The following is an 11,967-nucleotide window of genomic DNA, read 5'->3' as shown; positions in this document are numbered from 1 at the left end:
TTATGTGCGATATATTTGTGATTTTACACCTAGATGTAAATATTTGCAACAATTAGATCTTACAGGATGCAACTTTGATGTTAATGATTTCGTAAACTTTCTTGATAATTGCGGCAGGCGTTTAACGCATTTAGATTAAGTAACTGCAACGATGGATAATGTTAAATCCTGTCCTACTTAAAACTTCAGAGACATGCAAAAATTTGAAAGGTATATGCATGTATTAAATGTATATAATTGTCAAGATTAGTGGTAAAGTTATCACAATTTGTAATACAAATTTTTCTTAGAACTGGATCTAAGTGATTCTGGCATAGACGACGAAGGATTTTCGTATCTCGAGGGCTAAATAATTTGGAACACTGTAAACCCTTTCTCGTACTGGTATAACAAACCGAACGTCTTGCAAAATACTGCAAAATAATCAACGGATTCGTCAGTTATCGGCAGGCTTTGAAGACTTTATAGACGATGCAGTTCTAATAGAGTTGGAAAATTCGTGTCATGACGTGGAACTCATAGATTCACCACTGTACGCACGTCGTCTTACATCTGAGGGTATTAATGCTCTCGCTAACTGTAAGAATTTACAAAAGTGATACTTAATCTGTAGTGTGTGTGCTACATTTTCTTTTAAAACACACATTATTGTATTCTTTATTGAAATTTGTTTGCTTCTTTTGCGAGAATTGCATCTTGAAAAAGTTACATGAATTTTTTCTTTGCAATTAAAGTACTGTACTATTACATCATTTTGTTACAGATACGAATGCCCAGCTGATGATGAGAGCTTATTTAGATTACTTCCCTCTTATCAAAACTTGCAAGAAGTTTATTTGTCCCATGCTGTCCTCACTGATTACCAGTTGGAATTACTAGCGCAGTGCAAAAACTTAAAAAAGTTATGTTTTTTTAACATGAAACTTGATATACCTGATAATTGTTCCGTTATTTGAAACAATGTTTTAAACTGCAGAATATTTCTTTGGATTTCTGTAATATAAATCAATTGCAGGTTAATCAATTGGTTAATCAATGGAAGGAAAGATATCCGCACGTGTCCGTCTATACATTCGGCGAATAATTGAAATAGTTTTTGTTTGATAGTTTAGGACAAATCAATTTACTTTTTATATGTTTACTTACAAATTTACTTTGTAAAAATTATCTGATAAATTAGGTTTAAACGTAGGTATATGTTAATGCTTAATAAAAACGAAATATTCACATTTATTTATAGTTTTGTTATTTTCGAACCATTTTATCTTTCTTTTCTTTTTCATAACTTGAATTTTTTGAGCGATGGTGTCACTTCTTTGTTTGAAATAATTGTTCGGCGAAATACTAGAAAAACTACTTAATAATATTGTTAGTAAATTTTTGATATTAAAATACAAATAGTTGTTAAAACATAAATTGAAATTAGTAAAATTTAAGATTTACAATTTTTTTTAAATGAAAGTATAATAAATACACAAATATATTTACCAAAAAGATGTATTTAGTAATTATAATAATTATTTTGTTGTACTTTGCTATGGGAGGCACAGGATTGGGATATGTAATTAACGACGATTATACTTTTACACGTTTAATACGAGGATGTGCAACGTACGAGTGCTTACACAAGACTGAACTGAACTTACTAGATACATATAGAAAAGAACATGCCACTGGAATAGAGAACCTAACATGGCATCGATACAACACAAAAATCGATAGCTATATGCGATATATCGAATATGTCGATATCCCCAGAATGTGTGGCGATTAATGCAGAACTGACTCGAAAAACAACACTCCCCCTATCGACACACAATAAAAAAATATATATATGCTTTACAATCAATTAGTTAGTTTTAATATGTCCCTGCATTTTGATATTTATTTTTCAATAATGATTTAGTCAGCAAGTCCGCGGGGTTTTTATCGCTTGGGATATATTGCACGATAACTTCTTTTTCTTCTTGAGCTTCTCTTGTAAAATGGAAACGGATGTCCACATGCTTGCTCCGCTGATGATAGACGTTCTCCTTGCTGAACTTTATCGCGCTTTGGTTATCGCAATTTATACAGGTTGGATCGTTCACGTAGACTCCGCCGCTCATGTGATTAAGGAGGCGTCGTGTATGTATAACCTCCTTCACCACTTCAGAAAGTGCAACGTATTCAGCCTCCATGGTTGAAAGGGTGACTGACTTTTGTTGCTTGGACTTCCAGCTGATAGGGCCCTCTGCTAGCGTTAGCACAAGGCCAGTACAGGAACGTCGGTTGTCAGCATTTCCTCCCCAGTCGGAATCAACATAGGCATAAAGTGGTTTGCCAGATTTAAACGTAGGTGATTCCAAGACTAGGCGTGCCTATCAGGTATCTGATTACATGTTTTGCTGCTTTCCAATGAACTCTTCCTGGATTTGCATTAAAACGGCTCAAAGCATTAGCCGCAAATGATAGGTCGGGTCTTGTAGTATTCGCTAGGTAGATCAGACTCCCGACAAGTTCTCGATATGGCATCTGTCTCATCTCATCCTTTTCTTCCTTTGATGTTGCTTCATCTTCGCGTGATAATTTTACACCAGCTTCGATTGGAGTTGAAACCGGATTTGCACATGTCATACCGAATTTTTCGATGATTCTTCTTACGTACGCCTCTTGAGAAACACGTATGCTCCCTGTGGCTCCTTCACGTTCAACGCGCATCCCCAGGATTTCGTTCACTTGTCCTAAGTCTTTCATTTTAAAACTTTCACTTAGCTTCATTTTTACTGTATTGAGTATCTTCAAATTTCGCGATGCTATAAGCAGATCGTCAACATAACGATTATGATCACTATTTCACCGTCTATTAGTCCTACGAACACACATGGCTCGGATTCTAATTGATGTAAACCGAGGCTCTTTAATCTCTTCTTCAACTTTTGATGCCACTCTCTGCCGGATTGCTTCAAACCATATAGTTCCTTTTCTTCAGGAACTCCGAACATGAATGGCTGCTCCATGTAGATCTCCGTTGAAAGGTCACCTTGGACGTAGGCTGTAACAACGTCCATTTGGTGTACATGTAATTCTTCCTCGACACTTAACGCAAGCAAGGTGCGTATGGTTTCCATCCTCGCGACAGGAGCGTAGACTTCTTCAAAGTCTATCCCGTATCGTTGTTCGCATCCGCGAGCCACTAATCTCGCCTTGTATTTTTCCACCTCACCATTTTGACGTCTCTTCGTGTGAAATACCCATTTGCAACTTATTGCCTTCTTGCCTGGAGGTAAGTCGGTAAGCTCCCAGGTTCCACATTCCATAAGTGAATTGTACTCACTTCGCATCGCCTCCATCCATTCGTTTTTGTGAACACTGGACATAGCTTCTTCTACGGTTAGCGGGTCGTTTTCCACTTCTGCGATGTTTGCTGTCTGGTACTCCTTTCTCGGTCTTCCTGGTTGACCCGTACGTACGATCTTTGGCCTACCTGGCCCTCTCTTTGGGTTTTCTAATGGGGGTTGTACAAGTTCTTTGTCCTGATTCGACTCCTCTGACTCATTTTCATCTAGTTGATCTTCAGCTGTAGTCTCACTGTCGTTATTGTCCGTTACTTGCTCCACTCTCGTGCTTTCTGATTGGAGAGGTAATTCTACGTTCTCTGGTGACTGTTGAGTTACAAAACGTGGATTTTTAATCAAACGGACGTCATAACTTTTTATTACGGTTGTAGTACCTCTACGCCATAGTCGATACGCCTTCGATTCCGTACTGTATCCAACAAACACGAAATCTTCGCCTTTCGCATCCCATTTCGACACGCCAGGACCCTTCTTTAAAGCAGTTACATGAGAACCAAACGTTTTGAACTTCCTCACATCCGGTTTCTTCCCACTCCATAATTCCAGCGGTGTCTTGTCTTCCGTTGCTCTCGATGGACATCTATTTCGCAGGAATACTGCAGTGTTTACAGCTTCGGCCCATAGCGACGTCGGAACTTTAGATTGCAATAACATGCAACGTGCCATTTCTTCAATTGTTCGGTTCGCTCGTTCCGCCACGCCATTTTGCTGTGGCGTATACTCGACGGAAAACTCCCTCTTGATACCTTCTGCCTCGAGGTACTGGTTGAATTCCTTTGAAACGTATTCTTTCGCGTTATCAGAGCGTACTTTTATTATTTTTCTACCATGCTCTCTTTCTACCTTGGCTACATATTTCTTAAATGCGGCGAAGACATCACTTCTCTTCTTCAGCATAACTATGTCGATGTACCTGGTTCTATCATCGATGAAGGTCACAAAATATCGTGCGCCTCCCATCGATGTGACATTCATCGGTCCACATATGTCCGTATGAATCAACTCCAGTGTGTTCTTTGCCCTTGTTTCTGAAGTTCGATGCGGTAATGCATGTATCTTCGCTCGGTTGCAAATCTCACATGGAATCTCGGTTACTCCTGAAGGAATGTTGAGTCCGGTTACCATATTTTCTGTCTTCAGTTTGCGCAAATCGTTGAAATTAAGATGGCCGTACCTCTCGTGCCACAACTTCAGAGTCGTTATCGAACCATCCGCGATCATAGCACTTTGTTGCTGCGTCGTCTTCTCAACATACATCCGATCTTTCTTCGTGGCTGTAAATACGGTGGAACCGTCCTTTCGCGATACGATCGCATTTTCTTTCCCGAACGTTACCGAATAACCGCGATTCGTAATGGCTGATACCGATATCAGATTGTTTCGTAAGTTCGGAGCATACAGCACGTTTGAAAGAACAATTCGACTCGCGGCGTCTCGTGATGGAACATTGAGACTCACTTTCCCGCTCCCGTAAGCCATCACAACAGATTTCCCCGCCGTACGAATACCACATGGCGGATCATTACTTATACTTTCGAATAACTTTTTGTCTTTGCACATATGCATCGTCGCACCGCTGTCAATGCACCATTCTTCCTTTTCCACTTCACAAGCCATCGCAGTTGCTATCAGCACATCTTCATTTTCAGTCTTTTCAGAAGTGTCTGCGCGATTGGCTTTATTTTGTGGTGACTTTGTTTTGCAATCCGATGCACGGTGGCCAAACTTGCCGCACTTGAAACATTTTCCAAGGAACTTACCACCACTTGCACCACTATTTTTTGCGTGGATTCCCTTTTTATTTGCACTCGGGGTGCGAGAGTACAATGCAGCACTATTTTCACTGGCGTTACTTCTTCTTCGAGCATCTTCCTCGATCAGCTTGGCTTTGATGACACCTACCTCAGGAATATCATCTCGGGACTCGATTGCAACGCGAAAATTTTCGAACTCTTCCGGAAGGCAGCTCAACAGCATTATCGACAGAAGTTCCGGCGGGACAATCACTCCAACGTCGGCAAGCATGTCAGCACGTTGTTGAAATTCGTTAACGAACTGAGCCATCGATTGGTCAGGCTTTATCTTCGACTGGTATAACTCTCTATACAGTACTGCCTTTCTGACCGGTCCCTGCGACTTATGAATTTTCTCGAGCTCGTCCCATGCTCCCTTGGATGTTGTCTGCTTTCGAATATGGCCGATCTCCGTCTTCGAAACGCCGAGAACGATCAACGCAAGCGCCTTCTCGTCTTTGGTTATCCATGCCGCTGCCGCTTCAGCATTTTCCGGTTTTACGATCGTACCGGAAACATAACCCCACAAGTCGTTGTACACGAGGACGCTCTTCATCTGCATCCTCCATACCTCGTAATTGTTGTCGCACAATTTATCAATATGTTGCGTGCCTGCCGCGTGCATCTTCGCACTTTTTCTTCGGTAGTTACACACGACGTCACCGATCGCGACTCACTGCCCGTATTCACGTCGATACACAACCCGGTTTTTACTCTTCTCTCGACCTCCCTGGGCCCATAACCTGTTGTACTTTGCTATGGGAGGCACAGGATTGGGATATGTAATTAACGACGATTATACTTTTACACGTTTAATACGAGGATGTGCAACGTACGAGTGCTTACACAAGACTGAACTGAACTTACTAGATACATATAGAAAAGAACATGCCACTGGAATAGAGAACCTAACATGGCATCGATACAACACAAAAATCGATAGCTATAGTACAAATAAATGTGCTACTCCTATATGTAAAACTTGTGAAAATAAAGTACAAGTTTACGTGACGTAAAATCGTGTAAAATCAGTCGATAATTTCTCTTTTTCCGTTTCACACGTCCAATGGAAATTGTCGGAACAAACAGCGTGTAGAATTCTCGATACAGGCTTAAATTTAACGTTAACAAGTAACAGTTTGGAGATAGAAAATATCTGCTCCTTTTTATAAAATACCGCGAAAAAGGCGGAATGTATGTACATCGAGTGTATATAATTGCGCGTGTACACACATCTGCGGTACCGGTTTGGCTTGCGACAAATCGTTCGCGGATCTTAGAAACACGTCTCATCTGTACAATGCGGAGCAGTATCTTGAAGCCAAGTTATATTTTTAATCTATGAAAAGGCTTAATTTGTACAAATTACACGATGTCGCGAAGATTGAATTTATGCAAGATATCATCTATATTATTGCCAATGCCAATAGAGTTCGAGATTACCTCTGCGCTTTTTCAGAAAATGTGCCGATACATTTCCAAAGCGGGATTCAACAGCAAATGAAGCCCGTTTCGAACATTCAGGAATCTTGTTACTAAGGAGCACATATCTGATATCCTTATTGTTCGTAAGAGATCTTTAGCACTATACTTCATATGTACAACGTGGAGACTGTCTACAAACTAGAATTACATCGCAATCGTAATCTGAAAGATTTAACTTATGAAAATTGTTATAAATTAAATCTCGCAGATTAAAATGCGTACGATATAAGAGATCAATTTTATGCAAAATTCGTCTGTATTATTGCCAATACAATTCGGGATCGTCTTTACGAAATTGAAGCTTCAAAACGTGTCGGTATATCTTCAGGGCAGGACGTGGCAAGAGTATACTGTATTTTGTCCTTTTAATCATTACCATACGAACCGTTGTTTACAAATCAAACTGTGATTGTGGTTCTTCCTGCGAAAAAGTGTGCTGTGTGGGATGTAATGTTGTGTGTACGTGTGTAAACCGCGTGTGTGTTATGTTCTCTTTTATGAAGTTACATAAGGCGAAGGAAATTATATACAGGCGCTATGCGGTAGTAAATTATATATATATATATATATAGTAAATTATATATATATATTTATAATTTATATATATATATATATATATATAATTATATACAGGCGCTATGCGGTAGTAAATTGAGACACACTTACAAACTCGCAGGAAGAATAAAAACAAAAAAATAATTAAATAAAATTCGCTAGTCAATTATTCTGTATGTACATAATCGCGCTCGCGTTTGCGCGTAATTCTCGCTGCTGCGTCCGTCGTAGGGGTTGCTTTTAACACCTATAGCATTGGCACATGCACCGCGATCACTGGTCACATCGGCTACAGCAGCTTTGCAGCACGCAATTTGTCGACGACAATCCGTCCTTGACGCATCTTATCCTTTCGAGCTCTTTGATGCGCGCGTCCTACAATCTGCGCATGGCACCTGGGATTCAGAGTTAAGAGGCAGCGGCTTCGCGATTTCTGTTCGGTCACGAGCTCCTCAGGTGGCAGAACAGGAACGTTCAGATTTATCCGCGTCATCTTCTCTCTGGAAAAAGATAACGTTATACGAACGTTATACGAAAAAGATAAAGCGGCATACTGCTGTCGCTGTCGCTGCGATTAAGCTGTACAAAATAAGATGCAACAAATACATAAATAAACAATAGTAAAGAAACTTTTCAAAATGCTGAAATTTGCATCTAAAAGTACTATAATGGACAAATTCACGAAAAACAAGTAACGAAAATTCTGCGATCTTTAAGCTGATGATTAGACATAAATTCTTGTATCTAAAAAGCTCGAGAGTTAAAATCTTTGTATTTTGTAAACTTTCTTATTCTGTACGGAATTCTATACGGAAAAAACAAAGATACAATAATTGTGAAGAAAATTTGGTTGAAACTCACCCGACTGCCCGAACGTATTTCTATATAAATTGCACATTTCTATCTGGTTGGGAGATATTAACGTGTGTATTATATATGTGATGTATATTGACAGTGTTGTTGTTTATGTATCGTGTGTCCCTTTCAAAAATAGGCAGCAGCTCTTCACCGTTTGTGCCGTTACGCCAAAATAATAGGATCGAAAATAATCGTTGCAATCTATAAGACCGTGTATATGTCTGTATATATGTAATAATTAATGTATGTTAATATTAATACGTTTACGCGAGCGTTACTTTTGTAGTAACTTACGATAATTCCTTCGCGTAAACGGGATTTTGTAGTAACTTGCGATAATTTACTCCGCGTAAACGAGTGATATATCGTAAGTTAAACTACAGAAGTAACGCTCGCGTAAACGTAGAGTATATGTGTTATATTACCTATTTTTAAAGCGATAATGTACGTATGTTAAAATCCACGACAAGATGGTGAATATAATCAGGAATACTATTTGTTGCCACGTTTTAAGTTTTTTGAATAGATCTATTAATCCATCTGATAAAATTTAAGAATATAGTAATATTTTAGTTTTAAATTGTGAGGTATAAATGATAATTTAGTACTTATACCTTTAAGGAGCGTGCAAATCACCATGGTGCAAATGGTAAGAAATGCTATCTTCTCCATTTCCTGATTCACTTTATTACTGGCTCGACGCTCGAGGATCGGCAGGAGACGTTAAGGGTCGGAGGGTCGGCAGGAGACACCAGGAGACACGGAGTCACGGAGTGTTTTCCATTTACTGACTGTTCTTGTTATTACCAGAGAGAAGAATTCTTCTCTCTGTTATTACGAATCCGTAATCAGTCGAATCCGATTGGTCAAGCACACAGCAGAGGGGATGCTGGATTAAGTTAGGTCAGGATCGACCGAGCTGTCGCAAGTGTCGCACAGTCGCATTAACGATGTGAGCATCATGGCGGCTAGAGTGTTGGGTCTAACGTGTGAGTCAAATTAATCGCATTAAACGTAGCTCGTAAATTATTCGCTTACACACGTTACGTAACGACATAACCTGTCTGTTTCGCCGTACGGCGTGACGGGCCACGACTGACAACACCTGTGTTTTGCAGCCAGAATCGCAAGGGCCACCAATGGAACCCGGACAAGGAGTTCCTCGAGCAGTTGGAGAGGCCGGTGGCGTACGCCACGGAGAAGCTCGACTGGACCCCGCCGCATCACGAATCCGCCCTGGCGATGGGCCCCATGGCGGAGCAGACCATACAGAATATAAAGCTTAACTTTGGACCGCAGCATCCGGCCGCCCACGGCGTGCTCCGGCTGATCCTGGAGCTGGACGGCGAGATCGTGCTCAACGCCGATCCGCACATCGGCCTCCTGCACCGCGGCACGGAGAAACTGATCGAATACAAGACCTACATGCAGGCGCTGCCCTACTTCGATCGTTTGGACTACGTCTCCATGATGTGCAACGAACAATGCTTCTCCTTGGCGATCGAGAAGCTGCTGAACATAGACGTGCCTCTGCGCGCAAAGTACATTTGAGGTAAAAATGATACGCATCCCTTTCAATAACGCGAAATATATTAGAATATAAATACCTTCTTTGGTATACATTCATCAACTTGTGATTCGACGTTCTCCAAGTCTGATAGAAACTATTTTCTCGCTTGCAGTTCTTTTCGGGGAGATCACGAGGATTCTGAACCATATTATGGGCATATTGGAACGCACGCGTTGGATATTGGCGCTCTTACACCCTTCTTCTGGCTGTTTGAGGAGCGAGAGAAGCTGATGGAGTTCTACGAGCGCGTGAGCGGCGCCCGTATGCACGCAGCTTACATAAGGCCCGGCGGTGTGTCTTTGGACCTACCGTTGGGTTTGATGGACGACATATACGACTGGGCCTCCAAATACTCAGGACGACTGGACGAAGTGGAGGATCTGCTGACGGACAACAGAATCTGGCGGCAGCGCACGATCAATATCGGTTCCGTGTCCGTGGAGGACGCGCTGAATTGGGGCTTCAGTGGCGTGATGTTACGAGGCTCTGGAATAAAATGGGATTTGAGGAAAGTTGCGCCCTACGACGCTTACCACCTGGTGGATTTTGACATCCCAGTTGGCACAAACGGCGATTGTTATGACAGGTAAAAGCATTTAAAAGAATTAAAGGTATTAAAACATAGGAAAAAAATAGATTACTAAGAAATCAAAAGAAAAAAAATAATTAAATACCCGGTCGGACGTAGATAATACGGCAAAAAATCTTTTAGTTTAAAAAGAAGGTTTACATATCTTTTTAATCGCATTGCTATCTATATTCGACTTGCATTAGCCTTTAAAAAGGAATTTCTTTCCTTCAATTATTCTTTGCTAAGAATAATATTTAATTCTTATTGTTCTGCGACTATACTTTATCGTTTCACATCAGTAATAATACACGAAAGAGTCATCTAAAATTTAGATTCTAAATGAATGAAAAATGCCATCGCGCGATGTATATAACTTTTAAATATTTATAACTTATTTGGCGCAATGCCTCTTGTTTTCAGATATCTAATCCGCGTCGAGGAGATGCGACAGTCGCTGCGTATCATCCACCAGTGCTTGAATCAGATGCCCGAAGGGGAAGTGCGATGCGATGACGCCAAGATTGTGCCGCCGCGGCGGGAGGAGATGAAGAGCAGCATGGAGGCGCTCATCCATCACTTCAAACTGTTCACCCAGGGTTTCCAAGTGCCGCCGGGAGCGACGTACACCGCCATCGAGGCGCCGAAGGGCGAGTTCGGCGTTTATCTCGTTAGCGACGGCAGCAGCAAGCCGTATCGGTGCAAGATTAAAGCGCCGGGCTTTGCTCATCTGGCGGGCCTGCAGTACATGGGGCCCAAGCACTTTCTCGCCGACGTGGTCGCCATCATTGGTACGCTGGACGTCGTATTCGGCGAGATTGATAGATAATTTCCTAACGATCGATAATTTATATAGCGTAGAAATGAATTTAAAAAATAAATGATATAAATATGTTTATGTATGTTACATACATAGGGATTTACGAAGCCGATTGCATATTACGTGTGCACGTGCAAAAAGTGGAAATGTGACGAATATAATTTCATGCCGAATGAGATGCACTCTCGAATGCCGAATATACGAAACTTTGCTGTTACATCTAAACCGTCCGCTACCTAAAGCCAGAAGATTGTGTACGATTCACGCGCGATAAGAACACAAAACCGCATTTCTTTTATCCCGGGTTCTTTTAATTAAAAAACGCTGTAACAACTTGCGGTGCGACGCTATATTACATCTACGAAGAATTTTTCTAAGATAACGATGCTTTTATATTCAGTGTGAATGAAGCCAAGAGATAGTCTAATCTAAATAATATTCGAGAAGTATATTATCGACTCACAAATGGATACATACATATATATAGATAGGTATTGTTTTATTATACACGCGGTTGCATATTATAGTGGAGCTTTCGAAGCGTATTGTAGCTCTCAGGTGCAAATATATTGTTATTTAATGACATGCATATATGTATAAGCTTTGATTTATAATAAATATTTCCACTTACATATCCTGTTATCTTTAATGCTGAAACAAAATCACGGAAGAGATCGCGACATTTATTTATATAGTATTATAGTTTTAAGAATCAGAGCAAAAATAATTAATTAAAATTCATCAACAATGAATTAATTCCATTAGCAAATTGTAATTGGCATTAGCAAACGGCAAAGAGCTAAATTGTTTGTTAAAAAATAGTACAATTACAGAAAACAATTTCATGTTTGTTTCCTTTTTCGTATTTTTGGAATAATATAAATTAAAGAATATTGCAGATTTAATTGATTTACAATATATAATAATGTGTTACGGTCGAACAACTAGATGTCGACCTAGTCAACTAGTAACGACCTTAT

The 11,967-nt window shown here is 40.3% G+C and overlaps 2 long non-coding RNA genes and 1 pseudogene across 3 annotated transcripts; 2 read left to right on the top strand and 1 right to left on the bottom strand.

Moving 5' to 3' along the window:
* The first annotated feature begins 487 nt into the window (after positions 1-487).
* Positions 488-1,233, top strand: LOC139777748 (uncharacterized). Of its 2 annotated transcripts, none has more exons than XR_011719426.1 (2): positions 488-579; positions 764-1,233. It is a non-coding gene; the product is annotated as an uncharacterized lncRNA (long non-coding RNA). The 2 variants fall into 2 exon arrangements; XR_011719427.1 differs by lacking the exon at positions 488-579 and adding an exon at positions 596-609.
* A 6,593-nt stretch (positions 1,234-7,826) lies between these two features.
* On the bottom strand, positions 7,827-9,049 carry LOC139777740 (uncharacterized). The gene is made up of 3 exons (XR_011719424.1): positions 8,644-9,049; positions 8,455-8,569; positions 7,827-8,230 (listed from the first exon to the last, which is right to left on the bottom strand). It is a non-coding gene; the product is annotated as an uncharacterized lncRNA (long non-coding RNA).
* A 70-nt stretch (positions 9,050-9,119) lies between these two features.
* Positions 9,120-11,619, top strand: LOC139777739 (NADH dehydrogenase [ubiquinone] iron-sulfur protein 2, mitochondrial-like; annotated as a pseudogene).
* Positions 11,620-11,967: the final 348 nt, after the last annotated feature.

The sequence above is a fragment of the Temnothorax nylanderi genome, unplaced genomic scaffold (genome assembly GCF_030848795.1).
Source record: "Temnothorax nylanderi isolate EJ_2023f unplaced genomic scaffold, tnyl_v1.0 TNYL_tig0160_pilon, whole genome shotgun sequence".
Taxonomy (NCBI): Eukaryota; Metazoa; Arthropoda; class Insecta; order Hymenoptera; family Formicidae; genus Temnothorax; species Temnothorax nylanderi.
This window is presented reverse-complemented; position numbering and strand designations above follow the sequence as displayed.